This window comes from Mixophyes fleayi, chromosome 9 (assembly GCF_038048845.1).
Source record: "Mixophyes fleayi isolate aMixFle1 chromosome 9, aMixFle1.hap1, whole genome shotgun sequence".
Lineage (NCBI taxonomy): Eukaryota > Metazoa > Chordata > Amphibia > Anura > Limnodynastidae > Mixophyes > Mixophyes fleayi.
This window is the reverse complement of record NC_134410.1, coordinates 22,944,152-22,971,765: the sequence shown is the minus strand read 5'-3', so window position 1 is coordinate 22,971,765 and position 27,614 is coordinate 22,944,152. Positions and strand designations below refer to the sequence as shown.

General features: G+C 35.7%; 1 pseudogene; it reads right to left on the bottom strand.

Moving 5' to 3' along the window:
- Positions 1-652: 652 nt before the first annotated feature.
- LOC142102206 (olfactomedin-4-like) lies at positions 653-23,222 on the bottom strand (annotated as a pseudogene).
- Between the last annotated feature and the right edge of the window lie 4,392 nt (positions 23,223-27,614).

The following is a 27,614-nucleotide window of genomic DNA, read 5'->3' as shown; positions in this document are numbered from 1 at the left end:
TACAACTCACGCTCCGTATTCTTGGTATTCTACGCACCTATATTTTTCTCCCGAATTTGTGAATACAGTGATAAATTGATTGGTCTTTAGAAAACTGACTTAATATATAGTTGCAGAATCTATTATCCAGAATGCTAGGATTTTCCTCTACAGGGTTTTTCTATAGTTTGGAGGACCATTGGGGAAATGTACTAAATTGCAGTTTTGTTAAACCAGCATTTTTTAAATGATTGATAATATATAATATTTTATAGATGGTGCTATGTTACTTGCCAACATGCATTACCAAACCCCAATACTTGTTTGAATACATTTGTAAGCTGTGGCCTAGCTAATAAGTTTTGGAGAAATTTGTCCAGCCCTGATATATAATAAATAAAATAAGTTACAGGAAATGGTTATATGGAGTAATAATATAAGTTAAAGTAGGAGGTATGATTTGGTTTAAGCGAGTTATATGTTCTGATAGGAGGAGTTGTACTAAGACATTGCATATAAAAATAGGAGGAGCTATGTGGATTTTTAATTGACATATTTATATTTATTCCCATAAATGAGGAAATAAGTCTTTGGCAGGTGGTACATCTCCATCGCAAACATCTCTAAATTCTAAAGAAATAATGGTAAAGCAGTTAAGTGACAAAGAGAATAATTGGGTGTTTAACAAATTTATTAGTGAACAAAGTTTGTCTAACATAGTTTTATTCAGTTTGTAAAATATACTAGTGCTACATCAAGAATCATTATTTAGGATATTTTAAGGAAATGAAGCTGGGGTGTATGGGAAAGAAATGGACCAATCCACCCTTGTTTTAACTACCCTAATAAACAATTGCTTCCCTGAGAGAGAGAGTGTTGATTTCAGCAAGCATAGTCTCTTTAGGCAAAATTTGGAGTTGTCTTAAAGTAAAGATCATATGAGACTTGGTAGCCATCATTGTACATGTAGAGCTTGTGATCATTGGAGTTATACGAAATACTTTGCACATTCTCCATCATATTGTTAAAGTTGATACTCAACTGCCCCTCCTTGCCTGTGTTAGTGTCAAACAAGTAGAAGGTTTCTTCTCTCCTTGTGTTGAGGGCCTTAGTAGCATACAAGACCCCACAGACCATGAAGGTGTTTGTGGCACCAAGCTTGTACGGTGATGTAGACCAAGTCTTATGTAAAGTCAGGGGAAAGGGAGTTGAGTTTGCTGATGACAATGTTTCCAGAGATCCTCTCTGTAGAATAAATGACCCAATTTCATCACTAGCCAGGTCAATGTCTTGCCAGGTGGAGGATGCATAGGAGAACCGGTTATTGAAGGCAGCATCTGGAAGAGGCTTACATTTCCCCCCATTGGTATCTACATGTAAATTGCAGATGTCCATGCTATTATAGCAATCATAGTACATTGAATTGTTGAAGATGATCATGCCACCACCCTGGCCACAATTAGAGTTGTCAAAATTATTGTAAAACACGGTTTTAGGGAGGGACTTATCATTGGGACTTTTGTAAGCAGGAGATCATCATAAATAGGGTAGAATCATAGAATGTTCATCAAACGAGCATCTGCTGCGAGTGGGGCCACCCAGTGCACATCCTGATTAGTATAGGAAAAAGATTCTTTGCCCCACCCTCCAAATTTATAGGTGAATCCCAACCAGTTCAACTGCACCACAAATGGTTTGCTGGTACTCACAAGCACCCCATGATTGCAGGATCCTGCAGACATTAAAGAAGAGTTAAAAAAACAATTATATTTACAATTAAATAAATGGTTTAACACTTTACCAGGCTTGATTCTGTTTTGTAGAATATATCTTATTATCTAACAAAAGTACCTAATTGTAGTAAATTCCAGTTTAAGTATTCTCCCTTCTCAGTTCAAGCCACTCAATGAAAAAAATAAAAATAAATAAAAATAAAAATAGATAGATAGATAGATAAATAGATAGATAGATATACAGCCAGATTGTTGGCACTCCTCCTTAAAATATCTCACTGCCTGGGTGCCCTGCTAGGACAAAAACTTTTAAAAAATACATAACCACAAGGGGGTGGCACTCCTTGGTCTTCCAAAGAATCTATACACAAAGTTGTTCTTATTCCAAGTTTTCAATAATGTTTAAGGATTTTCCTCAGGGATAAAACATAATACAAACATTTATCTTAAATAGGCAGCCACACCATGTGCACATCACCCAGCAAGTCCCCCGCCCTGTTCGTGTCCAATAGGTGGTTTTTGGACAGTTATTGAGCGGTTTTGATCCAAGTTAACTAAGAAGATTTTTTCTGCTTTAGCTCTGCATAACTTGGTAGATATTGCAATGCTCATTATTTGTGGCATTTTTGTGCTTATATTTGTCTATGCGGATCTAATTGTAGGATTTTCATATCCTCAGTAATGGCTTCTGTGTATGGACTCCCTGGTTTGCAGGGCACTATCCACTGTCGGATTAAACTTATGGATACTACTGTTTTGTTGGACTTCTGATTAAAGCATGTAAAATAGCCCTTATGTGGATCCTAGAGTCAATTACAGCATGTAATATGTTGTTTTGATTGTGTTTATGATAGCTTTTGCAGTTCTATATCATGATTGTGGTTTTGTTATTGGTGGAGGGTGTTTGTATTGGTTTTATAATTAGCAAATGGACCTGGGGGTGTAGTGTGATGATGTCGGATGTGATGCACAGCAGAGGGTGTGGTGCATTAGGATGTTGTCAGCCCACTTCCAGAGGTAGTTGCTGGGTGATGTGCACATAGTGTGGCTGCCTATTAAAGGTAAATGGTTGTATTATGTTTTACCCCTGAGGAAAATCATTAAACATGATTGAAACGCTGGAATAAGTACAACTGTGTGTATATATATATATATATATATATATATATATATATATATATATGTGTATATATATATATATATATATATATATATATATATATATATATTATATGATATGTTTTTTGATGGTAACTAGTACAAATTAACACAATTTTTATCCAGTAGGGACACCCTTAGCGAACAAGAAATCTACCTCCGCCATCATATCTTCATCACAAATATCTTTGGTTCTAATAAGCACCTGAATTGTTTACATATATATCATTGAATGGCACTTTTGCTGTGACTTTTATATACTGTATTTTACATTTTTGGACCGTTTTACAAAATAGTCTGTTAGCTATAATTCAACACTGGGGACATGATTCTGTGGCACCACTGTACCATATGTTTGTGAGTGAGCTTGGAAGTTGTGGGAATTTATTCTGAACAATGCATTTCAAATGAATCTGACAAGCAGTTTTTTAAGCGACCACATGACTTCATGCTTCCACTGTACTGTGGTCAATATCATTCACTTATGTATTGTATGGTTTGATTGAAAATAACCTCAGGAGATTACTCACCTAAACTGTTTTATCTAACAGTCTATATCTAAGACCAGTTCTCAAAGTCTATGAGCACCATATCTCCAGTACAATCTTCATGAAAGGACAGTCCCTTTGGTCTAAAGCATCCTCATATCTCTTCTTCATATCATCTATCTTTCTGGTTATATAGAGCTACTCTCATCCGCTGATAGCCACAAGCCTATGTCTACATCTTTCACTTGTTCTACAAACAGAAATGTAATATTCAGTTTAAAGTGGAATATCATTGACCTACCATAGTTGATTTGCAGTGGGGTGAGTTTAACCTAGATTATCTCACACTCCTGCAGCTTCTTACGCAGGGCAGCAATCTGCCTTCTCACAGCCAAGACGTTGTTCTTGTCGTATGACTCCAGTTGGTTCACCATGGCGGAGATATTATGGATCTGGATTTAAGATATAAAAAGTGAGAATTGTAGATGACAGAAGAATGCTTAGAGTACTGGTAAGTGACATGTTTGATGTACACTGTGTGACCAAAATGTTTTCTAGATATTCAAATATACTGTACATAAAGGGTTGACTTCATAATTCTAAAATGCTGTTGAAGCTTAATACCAAGTGTCAAATTACCTCCTGAAAGAGATTTCCCACCAGAGCATTGGATCCAACAATGGATTCCCTGAACTTATTCATCAAGGACTCCATCTCTTTGATCTCCAACTTAAGCAGCTCGAAGTCCAGCAATGCGTAAGACGCTCCACCCATCTCTATCACCTCCACCCGACTGGTCAAACTCTTCAGTTTCTGCATGTACCCAGTCAATGTAGATTGGTAACTTTGTATCTGGAGGGGGTAATGAGATTGTATAAATACATAATCCTCTTGATTTGGCCTAAAATCTTAAGGTAGAAAAATGAGGAACTAACAAACTGACAACAACAATCACTATTCCTAATTGAATGAATATTTGTGCACATATTTAAACATTTTCCCAAATAGTTTACTTAATTTTCTTACATTATAATAGTATAAGGTAGTTTACAATGCTCATAATAGAGGCATCCGATTTGTTGCTTGACTCAATATTTAGAATAATACACTAAGAATTATTGGCTGCAAATGTTATGTTTATTTCTTTTTGTACCTTAGAAATCTCTTGATTCACACGGGTGATTAGATTCTGATTGGAGATCTGCAGGGCTTCCAAATGATCTGCTGGGAATGTAGAATCTGGAAGGATGACAGAGCAGTGACAGGCCCCTAGCTCATCCAGAGACCCTGTTGATTTAATCTGCATAGAGAGATGAATTTATTAAAGATTAAAAAAATCACATATCTGTAAAATTATAGACACAGGCCTCAACGAGACTGTATAATTTTACAAATACTTGATAGCTTATTTGTACACTGAAATTTAAAGTTGATATTTGTGTGCTACATAAAAAAAACAGTCAGTATTTAACTTATGTGGAAAACAGAAAACTAGTTTGTACCCCTTGCATTGTAACATGGTTTTGTCCAGGAGACTGAAATAAGATACCTCTTCATTTAAGATCCTTAATGAATCAGGCCCTAGATATTTGCTTCTTTCCATTTTCCCAAGGATTATAATAAGTGTATGTATATCTAATTAATAAATAATAATATTGCTAGGGCATTTATATATTCTACAATTTCTAAAGGTTTTTATTAACAAATTAGATACAGGAAAATACAGATTTTAGAATTTTTATATTATAAATATTAATCATTAGACATGTTACAATCTTTCTTGCCTGTCATTTATGAAGCGTCCCCCTACAAGATGCATTTGCTAGATAATCTTTATTGCTAACAATTTCCAGTTTAGAAGTTTTAATTATATAATACTGTCATCCTTAGAGGTTTTTATATTTATTTTGAACATGTTTTACATATTTTCTGAGACTGGCCCTTATTTTAAACAATGATGATAAACAATCATCATCTTCAATTTAATTTCTCATTTTCATTGTCATACACCTCTGAAGACCTGAAGTAGTGCGATGAAATGCGTTAGCCAGTGATTTCCAGCTAGATTGGTAAAGACTTTATTCTTAGCCTCATGCATTTTGCATTGAATAGTGAGGAGTTTATGCATTTCTACAGAGCAGAGCTATTATCTCTAATACTGCATTTTGAAATAAATATCAAGTTGATTTTTTGGATTATGCATTGCTAAAAAGGTTGGGACTTTCAATATGCAAAAAAACTATCAGTTTCATCTGTGGATTGGTATGACCTCTTGGAGATATCTGGGACTGGTTCCTAATATTAGCTTAACATTTTTCTAGTTCAGATGATCATACTTATTTAAGATATTTCATTTACATGGAAACTGTTTAACTGAAAAGTCAGTTTTTGGTGGCATTAAATTTTCATGTTTACTTTAGACTACTCTATATGGGTAGCAACATATGTTTATCTTTAAGACATTCAGAGGAGTCATAGTATTATTTAAAAGTGTCAGTATCCCAAAGTTAACAAAAGCTGCTTTGAGCCAAGCAAGTTTATTAGTACTCCCGAAAGTACAAATATTAATTTTGGCCCATATCGGCACTATAATCTTTTTCAAATCTTTTTATTGTCATTGATTCTAAAACGATAAATAACAATAAAACACAAGGTATATCAAAATGCGCTTACCATGACTTTGCCACTAGTCTCTAATGCTGGTATTGGTCCTTTAACGGGCTCCACAGGAAGATTTGTCTACAACCAACAAAATCTCAATCAAAAGTATCATATCATGTACCATAAAATGTAAGCATGTAACTTGTTAGGAGAATGCTTATCTTGCAAAGAAATAAATAAAAAAAAATCAGTTTTGTACATGATATTAAAATACATTTTGCAATTAATATTTTATCAAGAAGAATTTAAAACATTACATGCAAATTTACTGCAATCATGGCAGATTTACAAATTCCAAAGCAATGTATTGTTTCTACACCTAGACTTGTTCCAAGGGTACATGTCTCTCTCCTACTGCCAATTGTCTGTTTCGAACATGGGAATGGGATGTTCAGAGAATAAAGATGTCAGCAACAACTGTTTAAGTAGGAGAGAGGAGCGAATCACTGGACCATTGGATAACTCAAGTGACCTACTGGATCATGGGCCCCACATTTTTAGAACTATACTTACGAGCAAAGCTAATTGAGGTCTACCCCAAAAATCATTTTCATCTGTGGATTTATACGATCTCTTGGAGATATCTGGGACTGGAGATATCTGGGACTGGAGATATCTGGGACTGGTTCCCAATAATAAACATAGGCCAAATATTGATTTTGGCCCATATTGGCCCTATAAAAAATTTTCACAAATCTTTTATTGTCATTGTTTGTAAAGCAATATTAACAATAAAACACATAGTATAGGAAGAGAAGTGGACATTGTCCTTTGTGGTAAGTCAATTCAGTTGCTTAAGATATATTAGATAAGGTCACACTGTAATTTCAGAATGTGTACATCATGAGTTCACCACTAAATATACAAAACATACAAAAAGAAGTGTAAAATTATTGTTATTTATAGGTCAATACAATTGCTTAAGGTATTTTAAATATGGTCACATAGGTATATCAAAAAGCGCTTACCATGACTTTCCCACTAGTCTCTAATGCTGGTATCGGTCCTTTTACGGGCTCCACAGGAAGATTTGCCTACAAACAACAAAATCTCAATCAAAAGTATATTATCATGTACCATAAAATGTAAGCATGTAACTTGTATGGAGAATGCTTATCTTGCAAAGAAATAAATAAAAAAAAATCAGTTTTGTACATGATATTAAAATACATTTTGCAATTAATATTTTACCAAGAAGAATTTAAAACATTACATGCAAATTTACTGCAATCATGGCAGATTTACAAATTTCAAAGCAATGTATTGTTTCTACACCTAGACTTGTTCCAAGGGTACATGTCTCTCTCCTACTGCCAATTGTCTGTTTCGAACATGGGAATGGGAAGTTCAGAGAATAAAGATGTCAGCATCAACTGTTTAAGTAGGAGAGAGGAGCGAATCACAGGACCATTGGATAACTCAAGGGTCCAACTGAATAACGGACCCCAAGATTTTAGAACTAGACTTACGACAATAGGTAATTGATGTCTACTAAGAAAAATCAGTTTCATCTGTGGATTTATATGATCACTTGGAGATTTGTGGTACTGGTTCCTAATAATAGGTTAACATTTTTCATGTTCAGATGTTCATACTTATTTTAGATATTTCATCTATGTGGAAACTGCTCGTTTAACTGAAAAGTCAGTTTTGTGTGGAATTATCCTTTCATGTTTTGCTTTAGACTACTCTATATGGGTAGCAACATATTGTTTATTTTTAAGAAATTCAGAGGAGTTGTAGTATTATTTAAAAGTGTGAGTATCACAAAGTTAACAAACGCTGCTTTGAGCCAAGCAAGTTTATTAGTACTGCCGAACGTAGAAATATTAATTTTGGCCAATGTCGTCCCTATAATATTTTTTTCCAAATCTTTTTATTCTCAATATTTGTAAAACAATAAATAACAATAAAACACAAGGTATAGTAAGAGAAGTTGTCATTGTCATTTGTGGTGACTACAGTTGCTTAAGTTATATTAGATAAGGTCACACAGAAATATCACAATGTGTACATCAAGACTTAACCACTAAATATACAAAACATAAAAAAAGAAGTGTACATAAATGATATTTATAGTTCAATACAATTAATTGCTTAAGGTATTTTAAATATGGTCACATAGGCATATCAAAAAGTACTTACCATGACTTTCCCACTAGTCTCTAATGCTGGTATTGGTCCTTTTATGGGCTCCACAGGAAGATTTGTCTACAACCAACAATATGTCCTTCAAAATTATCAAATCGTGTGCCATAAAATGTAAGCATGCAACTTGTATGTAGAATGCTTATCTTGCAAAGAAGTAAACAAAAAAACAGTTTTATACATGATATTAAAATACACTTTCCAATTATTATTTGATCAAGAACAATTTAAAACAAGACATGTAAATGTACTTCTAATCATGACAGATTTACAAATTCCAAAGCATGGAACATTTTTCATGTTCAGATGTTCATACTTATTTTAGATATTTCATCTATGTGGAAACTGCTCGTTTAACTGAAAAGTCAGTTTTGTGTGGAATTATCCATTCATGTTTTGCTTTAGACTACTCTATATGGGTAGCAACATATATTTATTTTTAAGAAATTCAGAGGAGTTGTAATATTATTTAAAAGTGTCAGTATCCCAAAGTTAATAAACGCTGCTTTGAACCAAACAAGTTTATTAGTATTGCCAAACATACAAATATTAATTTTGGCCCATATTGACCCTATAATATTTTTTCTCAAATCTTTTTATTGTCATTGTTTGTAAAAGAATAAATAACAATAAAACACAAGGTATAGGAAGAGAACTGGACATTGTCATTTGTGGTAAGTCAATACAGTTGCTTAAGATATAATAGATAAGGTCACACCGAAATATCAGAAAGTGTACATCATGACTTCACCACTAAATGTACAAAACATACAAAAAGAAGTGTACATAGTTGATATTTATAGGTCAATACAAGTGCTTAAGGTATTTTAAATATGGTCACATAGGGATATCTAAAAGAGCTTACCATGACTTTCCCACTAGTCTCTAATGCTGGTAATGGACCTTTTACGGGGTCCACAGGAAGATTTGTCTACAACCAACAATATGTCAATCAAAAGAATCATATCATGTGCCATAAAATGTAAGCATACAACTCTTATGGAGAATGCTTGTCTTGCAAAGAAGTAAATACAAAAAATGAATATTAGTACTGTCGAACATACAAATATTAATTTTGGCCCATATCGGGTCTATTATATTTTTTTCCAATTCTTTTTATTGTCATTGTTTGTAAAACAATAAATAACAATAAAACACAAGGTATAGGAAGAGAAGTGGACATTGTCATTTGTGGTAAGACAATACAGTTGATAAAGATATATTAGATAAGGTCAAACTGGAATAACAGAAAGTGTATATCATGAGTTCACCACTAAATATACAAAACATACAAAATGACGTGTAAAGAATTGTTATTTATAGGTCAATACAATTGCTTAAGGTATTTTCAATATGGTGACATAGTCATATCAAAAAGTACTTACCATGCCTTTCCCACTATTCTCTAATGCTGGTAATGGTCCTTTTCCGGGCTCCACAGGAAGATTTGTCTACAACCAACAATATGACAATCAAAAGAATCAAATCATGTGCTATATAATGTAAGCATGCAACTTGTATGGAGAATGCTTATCTTGCAAAGTAGTAAATAAAAAACCAGTTTTATACAAGATATTAAAATACATTTTCCAATTAATATTTTATCAACAAGAATTTAAAACATATCATGCAAATTTACTGCAATCATGACAGATTGACAAATTCCAAAGCAATGAATTGTTTCTACACCTAGACTTGTTCCAAGAGAACATGTCTATCTCCTACTGCCAGTTGTCTTTTTCAAACATGGGAATGTGAAGATCAGAGAGTAGGGATGTCAGCAACAACTGTTTAAGTAGAGGACCGAATCACTGGTCCATTGGATAACTTCAGTGACCTGCTGGATCATGGGCCCCAAGGTTTTAGAACTATATTTACGAGCATAGCTAATTGAGGTCTACCAAGAAAAATTTGTTTCTTCTGTGGATTTATATTATCACTTGGAGATATCTGGTACTGGTTCCTAATATTATTTAAACATTTTTCATGTCCAGATGTTCATACTTATTTTAGATATTTCATCTATGTGGAAACTGCTCATTTATCTGAAAAGTCAGTTTTGGGTGGAATTAATGTTTCATGTTTACTTCAGACTACTCTATATGGGTAGCAACATGTGTTTTTTTTTAAAGAAATTCAGAGGAGCTGTAGTTTTATTTTAAAGTGTCAGTATCCCAAACTTAATAAACGCTGCTTTGAGCCAAGCAAGTTAATTAGTACTGCCGAACATACAAATATTAATTTTGGCCAGTATCAGCCATATAATATTTTTTCTAAATCTTTTTATTGTCATTGTTTGTACAACAATAAATAACAATAAAGTACAAGGTATATGAAGAGAAGTGAACATTGTTGTTTGTGGTAAGTCAATACAGTTGCTTAAGATATATTAGATAAGGTCACACCGGAAAATCAGAAAGTGTACATCATGACTTCACCACTAAATATACAAAACACAGAAAATAAAGTGCACATTATTGTTATCTATAGGCGAACACAATTGCTTAAGGTATATGAAATATGGTCACATAGGCACATCAAGAACAGCTCACCATGACTTTTCCACTAGGCTCTAATGCTGATATCAGTACTTTTACGGGCTCTACAGGAAGATTTACCTACAACCAACAATATGTCAGTGAAAAGTATCGTATCATGTGCCATAACATGTAAGTATGCAACTTGTATGGAGAATGCTTATCTTGCAAAGAAATATTTAAAAAAAACAATTTTATACATCATATTAAAATACATTTTCCAATTAATATTTTATCAACAAGAATTTAAAACATATCATGCAAATTTACTGCAATTATGACATATTTACAAAATTCAAAGCATTGTATTGTTTCTACACCTAGACTTGTTCCAAGAGAACATGCCTCTCTCCTACTGCCGGTTGACTGTTTCCAACATGGGAATGGGAAGTTCAGAGAGTAGGGATTACAGTGACAACTGTTTAAGTAGGAGAGAGGAGTGAATAACTGGACCATTGGATAACTCATGTGACCTACTGGATCACAAGCCCCAAGTTTTTAGAACTATACTTCCAAGCATAGCTAATTGAGGTCTACTAAGAAAAATCAGTTTAATCTGTGGATTTATATGATCACTTGGAGATTTGTGGTACTGGTTCCTAATAATAGCTTAACATTTTTCATGTTCAGATGTTCATACTTATTTTAGATATTTCATCTATATGGAAACTGCTCGTTTAATTGAAAAGTCAATTTTGGGTGGAATTATCTTTTCCTGTTTACTTTTGACTACTCTATATGGGCAGCAACATATATTTATTTTTAAGAAATTCAGAGGAGTTGTAATATTATTTAAAAGTGTCAGTATCTTAAAGATATAAGACGTTTCTTTGAGCCAAACAAGTTTATAAGTACTGCCGAACATACAAATATTAATTTTGGCCCATATCGGCTCTATAATATTTTTTTAAAAATCTTTTTATTGTCATTGTTTCTAAAACAATAAATAACAATAATAGACAACGTATTGGAAGAGAACTGGATATTGTCATTTGTGGTAAGTCAATAGAGTTGCTTAAGATATATTAGATAAAGTCACACAGAAATATCAGAAAGTGTCCATCATGACTTCACCACTAAATATACAAAACATACAAAATGCAGTGTACATTATTTATATTTATAGGTCAATACAATTGCTTAAGAAATTTTAAATATGGTCACATAGACATATCAAAAAGTGCTCACCATGACTTTTCCACTAGTCTCTAATGCTGGTATCGGTCCTTTTACAGGCTCCACAGGAAGATTTGCCTACAACCAACAATATGTCAATCAAAAGTATCATATCATGTGCCATAAAATGTAAGCATCTAACTTGTATGGAGAATGCTTATATTACAAAGAAGTAAATAAAAAAAAATATTTTATACATGATATTTAAATGCATTTTCCAATTAATATTTTATCAACAAAATTTAAAAATATATCATGCAAATTTACTGCAATCATGACAGATTTACAAAATCTAAAGTATTGTATTGTTTCTACACCTAGGCCTAGATTTACTAAGCTGCGGGTTTGAAAAAGTGGGGATGTTGCCTATAGCAACCAATCAGATTCTAGCTGTCATTTTGTAGAAGGTACTAAATAAATGAAAGCTAGAATCTGATTTGTTGCTATAGGCAACATCCCCACTTTTTCAAACCCGCAGCTTAGTAAATCTAGCCCCTAGACTTGTTCCAAGGGTGCATATCTCTCTCCTACTGCCAGTTGTCTGTTTCGAAGATGGAAAGTTCAGAGAGTAAAGATGTCAGAGACAAATGTTTAGGTAGGAAAGAGGAGCGACTCACTGGACCATTGGATAACTCAAGTGACCTACTGGATCACGGACCCCAAGTTTTTAGAACTATACTTACGAGCATAGCTAATTGAGGTCTACCAAGAAAAATCAGTTTCATCTGTAGATTTATATGATCTCTTGGAGATATCTGGGACTAGTTCCTAATAATAGGTTAACATTTTTCATGTGTATATGTTCATACTTATTTTAGATATTTCATCTATGTGGAAACTACTCGTTTAACTGAAAAGTCATTTTTGGGTGGAATTAATGTTTTATGTTTACTTTAGACTACTCTATATGGGTAGCAACATATGTTTTTTTTTTAAAGATATTCAGAGGAGACGTAGTATTATTTAAAAGTGTCGTATCCCAAAGTTAACAAACGCTGCTTTGAGTCAAGCAAGTTTATTAGTACTGCCGAATATACAAATATTAAGTTTGGCCCATATCGGCTCTATAATATTTGTTTCCAAATCTTTTTATTGTCATTGCTTGTAACACAATAATTAACAATAAAACACAAGATATAGGAAGAGGAGTGGCCATTGTCGTTTGTGGTAAGTCAATACAGTTGCTTAAGAAATATTAGATAAGTTCACAAAGAAATATCAGAAAGTGTACATGATGACTTAACCACTAAATATACAAAACACAGAAAATGATGTGTACATTATTGTTATTTATAGGTTAACACAATTGTTTAAGGTATATGAAATATTGACACATAGGCATATCAAAAAAAGCTTACCATGACTTTCCCACTAGTCTCTAATGCTGATATCAGTACTTTTACGGGCTCTACAGGAAGATTTACCTACAACCAACAATATGTCAATCAAAAGTATCATATTGTGTGCAATAACATGTACGTATGCAACTTGTATGGAAAATGCTTATCTTGCAAAGAAGTAAATAAACAAAACAATTTTATACATAATATTAAAATACATTTTCCAAGTAATATTTTATCAACAAGAATTTAAAACATATCATGCAAATTTACTGCAATCATGACATAATTACAAATTCCAAAGCATTGTATTGTTTCTACACCTAGACTTGTTCCAAGAGAACATGTCTCTCTCCTACTGTCAGTTGTCTGTTTCGAACATGGGAATGGGAAGTTCAGAGAGTAGGGATGTCAGCGACAACTGTTTAAGTAGGGTAGAGGAGCGATTCACTGGACCATTGGATAACTCAAGGGTCCAACTGAATCACGGACCCCAAGATTTTAGAACTAGATTTACGACAATAGGTAATTGATGTCTACTAAGAAAAATCAGTTTCATCTGTGGATTTATATGATCTCTTGGAGATATCTGCTACTGTTTCCTAATAGCTTAATATTTCTCATGTCCAGATTTTCATACTTATTTTAGATATTTCATCTATATGGAAACTGCTCGTTTAATTAAAAAGTCCGTTTTGGGTGGAATTATCCTTTCATGTTCACTTTAGACTACTCTATATGGGCAGCAACATATATTTATTTTTAAGAAATTCAGAGGAGTTGTAATATTATTTAAAAGTGTCAGTATCACAAAGATATAAAACGTTGCTTTGAGCCAAACAAGTTTATTAGTACTGCCGAACATACAAATATTAATTTTGGCCCATATCGGCCCTATAATATTTTTTTTCAAATATTTCTATTGTCATTGTTTGTAAAACAATAAATAACAATAAAACACAAGGTATAGGAAGAGAACTGGATATTGTCTTTTGTGGTAAGTCAATAGTTGCTTAAGATATATTAGATAATGTCACACAGAAATATCAGAAAGTGTACATCATGTCTTCACCACTAAATATATAAAACATATAAAATGCAGTGTACATGATTGATATTTATAGGTTAATACAATTGCTTAAGGAATTTTAAATATAGTCACATAGTCATATCAAATAGTACTTACCATGACTTTCCCACTGTTCTCTAATGCTGGTATCGGTCCTTTTACGGGCTCCACAGGAAGATTTGCCTACAACCAACAATATGTTAATCAAAAGTGTCATATCATGTGCCATAAAATGTAAGCATTCAACTTGCATGGAGAATGCTTATCTTGCAAAGAAGTAAACAAAAAAACAGTTTTATACATGATATTAAAATTCATTTTTCATTATTTTATCAAGAAGAATTTAAAACATTACATGCAAATGTACGTCTAATCATGACAGATTTACAAATTCCAAAGCATTGTATTGTTTCTATAGCTAGAGTTGTTACAAAGGTACATGTGTATCTCCTATTGCCAGTTGTCTGTTTCAAACATGGGAATGGGAAGTTCAGAGAGTAGGGATGTCAGTGACAACTGTTTAAGTAGGTGAGAGGAGCGATTCACTGGAACATTGGATAACTCAAGTGACCTACTGCATTACGGACCCCAACTTTTTAGAACTACACATACAAGCATAGCTAATTGAGGTTTACACCAAAAAATCTGTTTCTTCTGTGGATTTATACGATCTCTTGGAGATATCTGGGACTGATTCCTAATAATAGGTTAACTTATTTATATCCAGATGTTCATACTTATTTTAGATATTTCATCTATATGGAAACTGCTCGTTTAACTGAAAAGTCAGTTTTGGGTGGAAATAACCTTTCACGTTTACTATATGGGTAGCAACATATGTTTAACTTTAAGAAATTCAGAACAGTCACAGTATTATTTAAAAGTATCAGTATCCTAAAGTTAACAAATGTTGCTTTGAGCCAAACAAGTTTATTAGTACTGCCGAACATACAAATATTAATTTTGGCCCATATCGGCTATATAATATTTTTTTCCAAATCCTTTTATTTCCATTGTTTGTAAAATAATAAATAACAATAAAACACAAGGTATAGGAAGAAAAGTGGACATTGTCGTTTGTGGTAGTTCAATATAGTTGCTTAAAATAAAGGTCACACAGAAATATCAAAAAGTGTACATCATGACTTCACCACTAAATAAACAAAACATACAGAATGGAGTGAACATTATTGATATTTGTAGGGCAATACAATTGCTTAAGATATTTGAAATATGGTCACATAGGCATATGTAGAAGTGCTCACCATGACTTTCCCACTATTCTCTAATTCTGATATCGGTCCTTTTACGGGCTCCACAGGAAGGTTTACCTACAATTAACAATATGTCAATCAAAAATATCATATCATGTGCTATAAAATGTAAACATGCAACCTGTAAGGAGAATGCTTATCCTGCAAAGAAGTAATGAAAAACAAACAGTTTTATACATGATATTAAAAATACATTTTCCAACTAATATTTTAACAAGATCAATTTAAAACATTACATGCAAATTTACTGCAATCATGACAGATTTACAAATTCCAAAGCATTGTATTGTTTCTACACCTAGATTTGTTCCAAGGGTACATGTCTCTCGCTTACTGCCAGTTGTCTGTTTCGAACATGGGAATGAGAAGTTCAGAGAGTAGGGATGTCAGCAACAACTGGACCATTGAATAACTCAAGTGACCTACTGGATCACGGACCCCAAGTTTATAGAACTATACTCACGAGCATAGCTAATTGAGGTCTACCCCAAAAAATCAGTTTCATCTGTGGATTTATACGATCTCTTGAAGATATCTGGGACTGGAGATATCTGGGACTGGTTCCTAATAATAGGTTAACATTTTTCATGTCCAGATGTTCATACTTATATTTTATATCAGATATTTAATCTAAATGGAAACTGTTTGTTTAACTGAAAATTCAGTTTTAGTTGGAAATATCCTTTCATGTTTACTATAGACTATTCTATATGGGTAGCAACATATGTTTATTTTTAAGAAATTCAGAGGAGTGGTAGTTATATTTAAAATTGTGAGTATCCCAAAGTTAACAAACGCTGATTTGACCCAAGCAAGTTTATTAGTGTAACCATAAAAATCTCTTTCTCGTAGTCCATTGGGGGACAGTGCGATACATAGGGGTATAGTCGGTGGTCCCAAGAGTGAATCCACTTAAACGATTAAATCTGCACTCAGAGCAAGAATAGGCACGTAGTGTTCCCCAATGAACTATGAGAAAGTAATCCTATCCTACTACTCTGACAGGGCTGCATTCAAAATCTTAGAATTTCACAAGGGCGTGGACAGATGACCATGTAGCTGCCCGAGACAGCTGTTCGGCTGAAGCTCCGTGATACGCCTCCCAGGAAGCACCTACTGCCTTTGTCGAATGTGCTGACAAACCTCCTGGCACCGGCCTAGCTGACCTCATGTGAGCCAATTTGATGGTGAAAGTGATCCAGTTGCGCTGACCTGCAGTGCGGGCTACATAGCACTTAAGGACCCTGACCACATCCAATAGTAACATGGACTGATCCAAAGACGAGAATTTGGAGCGAGAGCAGAAACTAAAATTTCTTGATTCAAGTGAAAACGAGAATCAACTTTAGAAACTAATGAGGGCTTAGTGCAAAGCACCACCCAGTCCTCATGAAAAACAAGGAATGGGTGGAATACAAGACAACGCCCCCAATTCAGATACTCGTTGTGCCGAAGACACTGCCAGTAGAAATGCCACTTTCCAAGTGAGATATGCTTGAAGAACAAAGTTCAGATCCCATGACCGGGTGTACAAACAGGGGAAGAACATGAAGCGCACCCTGTAGAAAAGTGTGAACCTCCGGCAGGAAGGCCAACTTGCACTGGAAATAAATGGACAAGGCTGAAACCTGCAACTTCAAGGATCCTAAACACAATACCCTTCTAAACCTGCCTGGTGGAAGGCATGCAACCTGGAAAGGTTAAAATGCGATCCTATAATAGTTGTCAGCAGAAGAAGGATTCCTGGCTTTGATCATGGTTTTAACCACAGCTGCAGAAAACCCCTTAGCTATCAGTATCATGGCCTCAACGGCCATGCCGTCGAGGCCAGCCAGCCTAATGAGTGGCATCGAAGAGGACCTTGCGTGACAAGTCTGGCCTTAGAGGCAATCTTAACTGAGGTTTTATTGCCATTCCTAGAAGGTCCAAGTACCAAGCTCAGCTTGGCCATTCTGGAGCCACCAGGATGGTGGTCACCTTTTCCTACTTCAACTTCTAATAAGAAGATGAGGTGAAACCTCCACGGAATCACCATGGCATCCACAAATCCTGCAGCGGGATCCATGGATTTTGCATAGAAACGTAGAACTTTGTAGTTCAACCATGATGCCATCAGATCTATCGCTGGGCAACCCCATAATTGAATTAGGAGATTGAACACCTCCTGATGTAGGGACCTTTCTCCTGGATGGACCTTGTTGTGGCTTAGATAAGCTGCCTACCAAATTTCCACTCTGGGAAGATTGCCGAGAGCACAGGAATGTGGTGCTCTGCCCACAACATTATCCTGATTGATTCCTTCATGGCCCTGCCACTGCAAGTGCTGTCTTGATGGTTTATGTAGGCGACAACTGTCACATTGTCTGACTGCACTCTGACGGGTTTTCTATGCAGAAAACTCTGTGCCTGGACTAGTATAATGTATATTGCGCTTAGATCCAGCATATTGATGGGGAGAGATGTATCCAGAGGGTCTCACGAACCCTGGAATCTGAGAGTTGAGCTGAACCATCCCCATCCCAACAAACTGTCGTCCGTGGGCACAATTGTGCAACTCTGAAACTCGGAAACTCTGATCATCTGCCTGTCCAAGTGCAGATGGGAACTGGTCCATTTGCATAGTAGTTCCCATTGGAATGCCCGCAAATGGAACTGTATATAGGGCACTGCCTCGAAACACTGAGACTATTGTGCCCAGCAGCTTCATACACCTCAATAGAGACACTTCTCGTTTCCTCAAGAGGTTCCCGGTTCTTCACTGGACTAAAAGAATCTTTTCCTCTGGAAGGAATACTTTCTGACACCTGGGGATATATTTACTAAACTGTGGGTTTGAAAATGGAGATGTAGCCTGCAGCAGCCAATCAGATTCTAGCTGTCATTTTGTTGAATGCACTAAATAAATAAAAGCTAAAATCTGATTGGTTGCTATAGGCAACATCTTCACTTTTGAAACCCGCAGGTTGGTAAATATACCCCCTGGTGTCAAAATTCAGCCCTAAAATGCGCATTGTCTGCAATGGGATCAATGAAGATTTTGGCAGGTTGATTATCCAACCATGAGCCTCCAAGAAAGACATGGTTATCTGGATGGACAGCTTTATCAGTCATGGTGCATATATAAATGTATATGTATACAGAGATATATACCACCAGAACATGGCCACACAAAAAAAAATTAAATATGCTCTGCTGAGGAAATCAGTAGTATCAAGCAATAATGCAGGAATATGTATGACATTATAATATGCAATAAAGCTGTATTTTTGTGGGAACAAAGGCTCATGGATATAGTTCAATGCATATCTGGTGACCCTGTATATTGAGACAGACTCTGCAATATACAGTGGAAATTATTAAATATAAAAACACACTCTTTAAATCGCCAGTAAAAATGGCAGCCTCATGCACACACGCACACACGCGCACACACACACACACACACACACACACACACACACACACACTCTTTCACATAGAAAGTTGGGAAAAGATCGAATGTAGGACTGTTAAACCGGTCCTGTATGGAACTCAGCCTTGAGCAGTGTGTCTGAAAAATGGTTCTGAGCCGGGGGAGGAGTTCTAATCTCTTCCTGTCAGTAAAGATGGCCGTTCCACTCTTCCCCCATCAGTTAATGCCCCTCCTACATGAGGAACAGCCACAGCTTGGCTCTCTGATCCAATGGAGTTCTTGCTGTAGCTGTCCTAGATCCCCCTTCTTGCTGGCAATGCTCATTGTCTAGGGGGGAGGGGGACGTGACCACATCATCTGTTCAGTGTGCTGTGGTCTCAGCTGGCAGGGTTGACAGCCTGTTGTCGGCTGCACAGAATGTAGTAAATAAACTCTGTGACCCTGCATATGCTGTGGGTGAGATAGCTGAGACAGCTACTCTCCCTGGTTCAGGGACCCAGGGTGGAGGAAGACCACAGTCTATCCACCCACTGGGAGGCATCCCTGTGCTCCGCATCTTTTTTTTCCATATAAACAAATAATATTAAAATAAAGAAATTAAAAAAAGTAATAAAAGTAACAATAATAAGTCCAGGGCAGGAGCTCTGCACCAAAGGGCACTAAACTAAAATTGAGCACTCCTTCCTATGGTAAGGGTATAGTAAGGGTGGAGCTAAACTCACAGATTTAATTGTTTAAGTGCCTTGACTCTGAGGACCACCGATTATACCCCTATGTATCACATTGTCCCCCAAATAGGACGTAAGAGAAATATTTATTTTGGCCCATATCTGCCAAAAAAAAAATATTTTTATTGTCATTATTCTGTAATAAAACATAACAATAAAAAAAAAAGTTCAGAGGAGTGGTAGTATTATTTAAAAGGGTCAGTATCCCAAAGTTAACAAACGCTGCTTTGAGCAAAGCAAGTTTATTAGTACTGCCAAACATACAAATATTAATTTATGCCCATATCGGCCCTGTAATATTTTTTTCAAAATCTTTTTATTGTCATTGTTTGTAAAAATAATAAATAACAATAAAACAAAAGGTATAGGAAGAGAAGTGGACATTGTCGTTTGTGGTAGGTCAATATAGTTGCTTAAGGTATGTTAGATAAGATCCCACAGAAATATCAGAGGGTGTACATCATGACTTCACCACTAAATATACAAAAAATACAAAAAGAAGTGTATATTATTGCTAAATACAATTGCTTAAGGTATATGAAATATGGTCAATTGCAAAGCGCTACGGAATATGTTGGCGCTATATAAATAAATGTTGATGATGATGATATGAAAAAGTGCTCACCCTGACTTTGACGCTATTCTCTAATTCTAATATCAGTCCTTTTACGGGCTCCACAGGAAGATTTACCTATAACCAACAATATGTCAATCAAAAGTATGATATCATGTGCCATAAAATGTAAGCTTGCAAATTGTAAGGAGAAAGCTTATCCTACAAAGAAGTAAAGGAAAATATCAGTTTTATACATAATATTAAAAATACATTTTCCAATTAATATTTTATCAAGAAGAATTTAAAACTATATGGAAATGATGGGAGAATAAATATTACATGCAAATATACTGCACTAATGACAGATTTATAAAATCCAAAACATTGTATTGATTTTACAGGTAGACTTGGTCCAACGATACATGACTCTCTCCTATTGCCAGTTGTCTGTGTCAATCATGGGAATGAAAATTTCAGAGGGAAGGTATGTCAGCAACAACTGTTTTAGAAGGAGAAAGGAGCGAATCACTGGACCACTGGACAACTGGTGACCTGCTTGATCACAGACCCCAAGTGATTAGAACTATACTTACGAACATAGCTAATTGAGGTCTACCCCAAAAATCCGTTTCATCTGAGGATATATGTGATCTCTTGGAGATATCTGGGACTGGTTCCTCATAATAGGTTAACATTTTTCATGCCCAGATGTTCCATATAAATATTTCATCTATATGAAAACTGCTTATTAAACTGAAAATTCGGTTTTGGGTGGAATTATCCTTTCATGTTTATTATAGACTACTCTCTATGGGTAGCAATATAATCTTATTTGAAAAAAAATCAGAGGAGTGGTAGTTATATTTAAAATTGGCAGTATCCCAAAGTTAATAAACACTGATTTGACCCACGCCAGTTTATTAATACTGTCGTACATACAAATATTCATTTTGACCCATATTATTATTATTATCATTATTAGCCTTTATTTATAGGGCGCCACAATATTTCCGCAGCATAATAATGAGACAGGCATAAGACCATACAGGGTAAAAAACAGTATTGAACATTAAACAAATACTACCAGGACTTCAAACACGCCAAACATAGCTTTCATAATGAAGTAGGAGCAGAATAATTGGTAGAGAAACATGAGGGAAGAGGGCCTTGTTCATAAGAGCTTACATTCTAGAGGGTGGGTAAAAAGACAGGAGGCACAAAGGGAGTCAGAGGAGGGGATCAAGCACAAGAGGGGGGGAGAGATAAGGTAAGGTCTTCAAGTATGGCTAGAAGATTAGTTGGATGGCTGGTAGGCTTAGAGGAAAAGATGAGTTTTGAGTGCCCATTTGAAGTAGCACAAACTAGAGTATAGTCGGATGGATCATGGGATGATGTTGCAATGAAGAGGGGCAGCACGGGAGAAGTCTTGGATTCTGGGGTGGGATATGATGATCAGGGTGAATGAGAGGCGATGGTCATTAGCCAACCTCAGGAAACGGGATGGAGTGGGAATGGAGAGGTGGTTAGAAATTTAAGAAGCATTGGAGAAGGAGGGGGCTTTGTGGGTGAGTGTATTGAGTTTTCTCAATATCAGCCCTTTTTTTTCAAATTATTTTTATTTTCATTGTTCTGTAATAAAATATAGCAATAAAATACATGGTATAGGAACAGAAGTGGACATTGTCGTTTGATGTAGATCAATAGAGTTACTTAAGATATATTAGATAGGGTCACACAGAAATATCAGATAGTGTACATCATGACTTCACCTCTAACAATACAAAACATACAGAATGAAGTGTACATTATTGTTATTTATAGGTCAATACAATTGCTTAAAGTTTATGAAATATGGTCACATAGGCATATCAAAAAGTGCTCACCATGACTTTGTCGCTTCTCTCTAATTCTAAACTCTGTCCTTTTACGGGCTCCACAGGAAGATTTACCTGCAACCAACAATATGTCAATCATAAGTATCACATCATGTACCATAAAATGTAAGCATGCAACTTGTAAGGAGAATGCCTATCCTGCAAAGAAGTAATTAAAAATATTAGTTTTATACATGTTATTAAAAATAAGTTTTCCAATTAATATTTTATCAAGACGAATTTAAACTTATATGGAAATGACGGGAGAATAAACATTACATGCAAATGTACTGCAATAATGACAGATTTACAAAATCCAAAGCATTGTATTGTTTCCACACCTAGACTTGGTCCAAGGATACATGTCTCTCTCCTGCTGCCAGTTGTCGGTTTCACACATGTAAATGGGAAGTTCAGAGGGTAGGGATGTCAGCAACAACTGTTTTAGTAGGAGAGAGAATTGAATCACTAGACCACTGGATAACTCAGTAGACCTGCTGGATCTCGGACCCCAAGTGATTAGAACTATACATACTAGCATAGCTTATTGATGTCTAGCCAAAACTAAATTGTAATTTTGGATGAAGTTGGCGCTTAAGCTATTGTTAGCTATTCATTTTTTTTCAATTTGTGAATAATATTCTTATTATAAAATGTATTTATTGCAAACTGTAGCATATTTTATACAAAAATCTAAAAATATGTTTGAAAAAGAAACGAGTACAAAGCAGAGCCTAACAAATAATAATGTGCTTAACATTATTTTACTATTTATAGTTTTTGTAAAACATATTAGCATATGAGCAATAAACTAAATGAATGTTATTTTTGTCTTACAAATTCCCTACACTTGACAATTAAGCATCAAAAATTAACTTAATTCTGAATTAATTTTTCTGAAACTGATGCGTTCTTTTAGTGCTTACACCTGACTACTATAGATATGACTCTAGTTATAGCAGTTGTACTGTGCACATACTCACCAGAGAGGCAGCTTGGCTGTGCAGTACACCCACTGCAATAATCAGTAGCTGCAGCATCTTGTCCCACAGACCTGACTCCTGTCCTGTCCCTGTCTTGCACTTGGAGCCTGGCAGCTATATTTATTAGGACAGATTTAGGAGGGAGTGACCTCTAAGAATTTCCAAATTGTCCAAAGATGAAGCCACCCCTTCGTTTGAATCACGCTCTCCCTATTTGTGTCCTATGTGTTGAGAAATCAAACTGTTGACATAGGTGTAGTAAAGTTCTTCGAAATCTATATATGAAATAGACTTAGGGGCAGACTAATTACCCGCGATGTTCTGAGGAACATCGCGGCCGCTGGATTTTTACAGAAATCTATACTGACTTTTCCTTGCGCCCCATAGAGGTGTAAGGAAAATGAGTGGATAATTTACTGCAGCAATGGTAAAAATCCGCCGCCGTGATGTTCTGAGGAACATCGCGGGTAATTGAATCTTCCCCTTAGTAGCTAAGAAGCGAATGAAAAGGGCTTTCTTAACCCATTACGCGCTAGGTAACCACAAGCTAATGCACTGCATTCCAGAGAACGATAGAGAACATGATCACATATTTTTATAATGTCTATAGCTGATTTGTCCCGTGACAACTGCCCTTTTTGTAATAATGGCTACGGTTCCACCCCACTTGTTATATATGCCCGATCTATTGTAATTCTCAGTATGTAGTCTAAGGGCCTGATTCATTAAGGATCTTAACTTGAGAAACTTCTTATTTCAGTCTCCTGGACAAAACCATGTTACAATGCAAGGGGTGAAAATACTTGATAGCTTATTTGTACACTGAAATTTAAAGTTGATATTTGTGTGCTACATGAAAAAACAGTCAGAATTTAACTTATGTGCAAAACAGAAAACTAGTTTTCACCCCTTGCATTGAGATTTATTTCCATTGGCGGCCAATACTGTCAATCATATTGAGTTTTCTTCCATGAATGGCTTAGATTTAAGACAGGGAGGTCCCATTATCATCGTGAATACCATTGGTAATCAACCTTGTCAATCATACTACACTCCTCTTTAAAGGATATCATGTGGTGTTTTTGTGAAAGAAATTGACACTACATGATGAATCCCTATTACACTATGCCAACTTTAATTGTTCCTATATGTAGATGAACGAGAAACATGTACTCGCGATGACATGATCATTAAGCAAGAAGGTACATCGTAGATATCTGATCGGTGTAACCGGCGTATGAAAATAGGTTTATATGTACCATAACCCTGTGTATAGTTCTAAAATGGGCACAGGGGATTTTGACAGACTGATATAAATACTTATAATGATAATCCGAGAGAGTGGATAACTGTGTTATACAAGTACTCGATTGCAATTCAAATAGCGTATACATAGTGAGGGCGGAGTTAAGGAGGATCTTCTGACCATTGGCGCATGTCGATGCCAATCATCCTTAGATACTCACTTTTGATTGGCTCCTATTAATGACATCATTCAGTTAGCTCGGAACTGACAGTATATAAGAACTGTCAGTTCATTCTGTTGGCTTGCCTTGACTAAGCAACACACAGCGAAACGCGCGTCGGCGTTATCGCTGGGTGCACTTTGTTTGTTTATTTATTTGGAGAAGTTTTGATAATGCAGATTTACCCCTATAACTCCAGAGCTAGAGGGGAAACTGTTAGGTAGTTAGCAATACACTACCCATAATATTGTTCTACACGGAGGTTACTAGCTGGTGTCTTATATTGACACTTACAGACTGATCCCTATTAATTATGTAAGGGAAACTTATAAGATAGCCTCAGTGTATGTATCTAGTAGGTACCTAGTGTATTGTAGCAGCCAGATATCCATCTTGATTGTAATGCAAGCTTAGATTTGTTATCATACCATTAAGCAGTTATGATCTAATATCAATTGATTTCAAGATGGATACTATACAACGATCTGAGTAGGATTTGACTACATAATATTACAGTTTCTGTACCTCTTGGTTATATGGTACCCTGATTATATTTGTATCAGTGATAAATTACAGACCCCTGTACTTGAGTACCATATCTGCATATTATCTATACCTATAATGTCTCCTTACCATATGTTCTTTGGGATTAGAACATATAGGTATAGAACACTCAGTGCTCCCAGTTTTAAACTTTTATTTTAAACTAATAGAGTGATATCAACCTATATTTCGCTTTTAATCTTACCCAATAAAAGTTAGGTTTTAAGGGGATGGTTTAATACTATTATGAATACATAGATCCATTGTGCACCTAGCCTCAACCAACTACTGTTCTTTCTCTCCAATTACCAAACTATACATATTAAGATTTTTTACCGGGTAAGTTTTGTGCTGTAGGCCATGCCCCATTTTAGCTGCTCTTCTTTGTACAGATAAAAGGCCTTATTTGTACAGTCTAAGAGGCCTCAAATCATTATGCCATAATTGGGGCCCTCAGGAAATGGGGCCCATCAGAGAATTACCTTAATACCCAGGTATCTTAGTTGGCCCTGTGTATATATAACTGGACAATACCTTAGTATTCCAATTGTTGTATTTTTGTGGAATATGTTTGAAACTTTAAAACAATTGTTTACTGCCCAGTATCCTAACCTTTTTATGAACATCGACTTTTCATTCCAGAATTATGAACCACTGATTACAGAATCAGTGGTTCATGATTCTGACCCTAATACATAAGAAAAGCTCTGTTCCCCGACTGCTGAAGAAAAAGCTGATTTGGTTATCCAGTAAATGTTTCATCTCCACGGCACTCCAGATGAAGTAGCTTCTGATCAAAAAGTTAAAAGTACTTCAAAGCTATTGAGAAGTTTGTACTAAACACCGGCAATAAGATTTTCACCCTTATTCTAATGGCCAATATCAAGCTCCAATCAAACACTGAAGAAAAACTGATGATGATTTAGTAGTTTCCTACATGATGACTGGATGGATGTTTTTCCAACAGCAGTTTGTTTATAATAATGCTCAACATAGTTCCTCTTTCCAATACCCTTTTTTAAAAAATAAAAAAAAAAGTTGCACCTTGATTTCTGGTTTTCCCAATGATACTTCAATTTCAGCTGTGAATAACAGATTTGCAGAGTTACAATAGAGCCAAGATCTGCTCAATGCAACTCTCCAAGAAGATTGGGCATGCTATAAAAGGGCATCTAATATACAGAGCAGAAATCTCTACAATTACCATGTGGGAGATAAGGTTTGACTATCCACAGTGAATATTAAATTAAAGATTCTTTCCTTAAAATCGGGTCAAAAGCTATTGGGTTCTTTCAGATTTTAGCACAAATAAACCGTGTCATTCATCGTTTGAAAGTCTTGATCCGATGAAGATACACACAGTTTTTCAGACAAGTTTATTGAAACACTTTTCTGGTCACTCAAAGCATGCACCTGATCCAGTAGGTGCTGATGGATAAGCTGAGTATGTTGGGGGAAGAATTTTCCATTCAAGAATGGTTTGAAATAAATGTTTGGCCCAGATGAGAGATCTTGGAGCCTGATGATTGATTTGAGAATTCCATATATATGTTACCCAAACAAACATGAGAAATGGAGTCTGGAGGACATACCTGAAGAAGGGGGATTAGTATCTGTCTTAGTAACAGAAGAAGGGGGATTAGTATCGGGATATTGCCGGGGCACAGGGCAGTATAGATAAGAAGATTCCCGGGTCGGGCGGGTTCATACTGCACCTGCCCGACCCGGGTTTTAGAAAAAAAAAAGTGTAAAAAAATGTTTTAATTACAAAAAAATACATAACAAATGTTTACTTAACTTATTTTCAGCCAGCGGTGTCTCCGGTGCGTTGCCGGCTGTCAGGGGGACCTCTGGGTACTAAAATGACGTCATTTTTATTTTTTACTTCCCCATTTATTTTTTTTTACAGTATGAATGGTGAGACCCGGGAATTACACGGGTTGCACCATTCATACTGCAGGCGAGCGGGGTCCAACCCGGGAATTACCCCTCGCAAAATCCCGGGTCTAAGTCCCGGGATTTTAGACCGGGATTTTGTGGTTGGACTATTCATACTGCACCAAGACCCGGGTTTTTCAGCGTGCCTCTGCAAAAACCCGGGTTTTTGGTGCAGTATGAATGGGGTATAACTGGTCTTCCCATGATCAGACACAAACCCCTATAATGTATTTGGCACACAGAGGCTAGATTGATTTTCCTTGCAAACTGTTCTTACATTCTGTCAGTCTCTTCATTAGTAGCCTGTTTTTCAACGAATCAAATATAAAATACTTCTAATAACAGATAAGGCCATCAGCAAAACTGCAGCAACATACATCTCCTCACTTGTCTCAAAATATCTCCCAACTCGACACCTCCATCCTGCTCAAAATCTGCGTCCCTCTTCCACTCCCATCACATTCTCCCAATCCCGGTTACAGGACTTTTTTTTGGGCTGCACCCACTTTGTGGAATTCCCTCCCTCGCACAGTAAGACTTCCCTCTAGTCT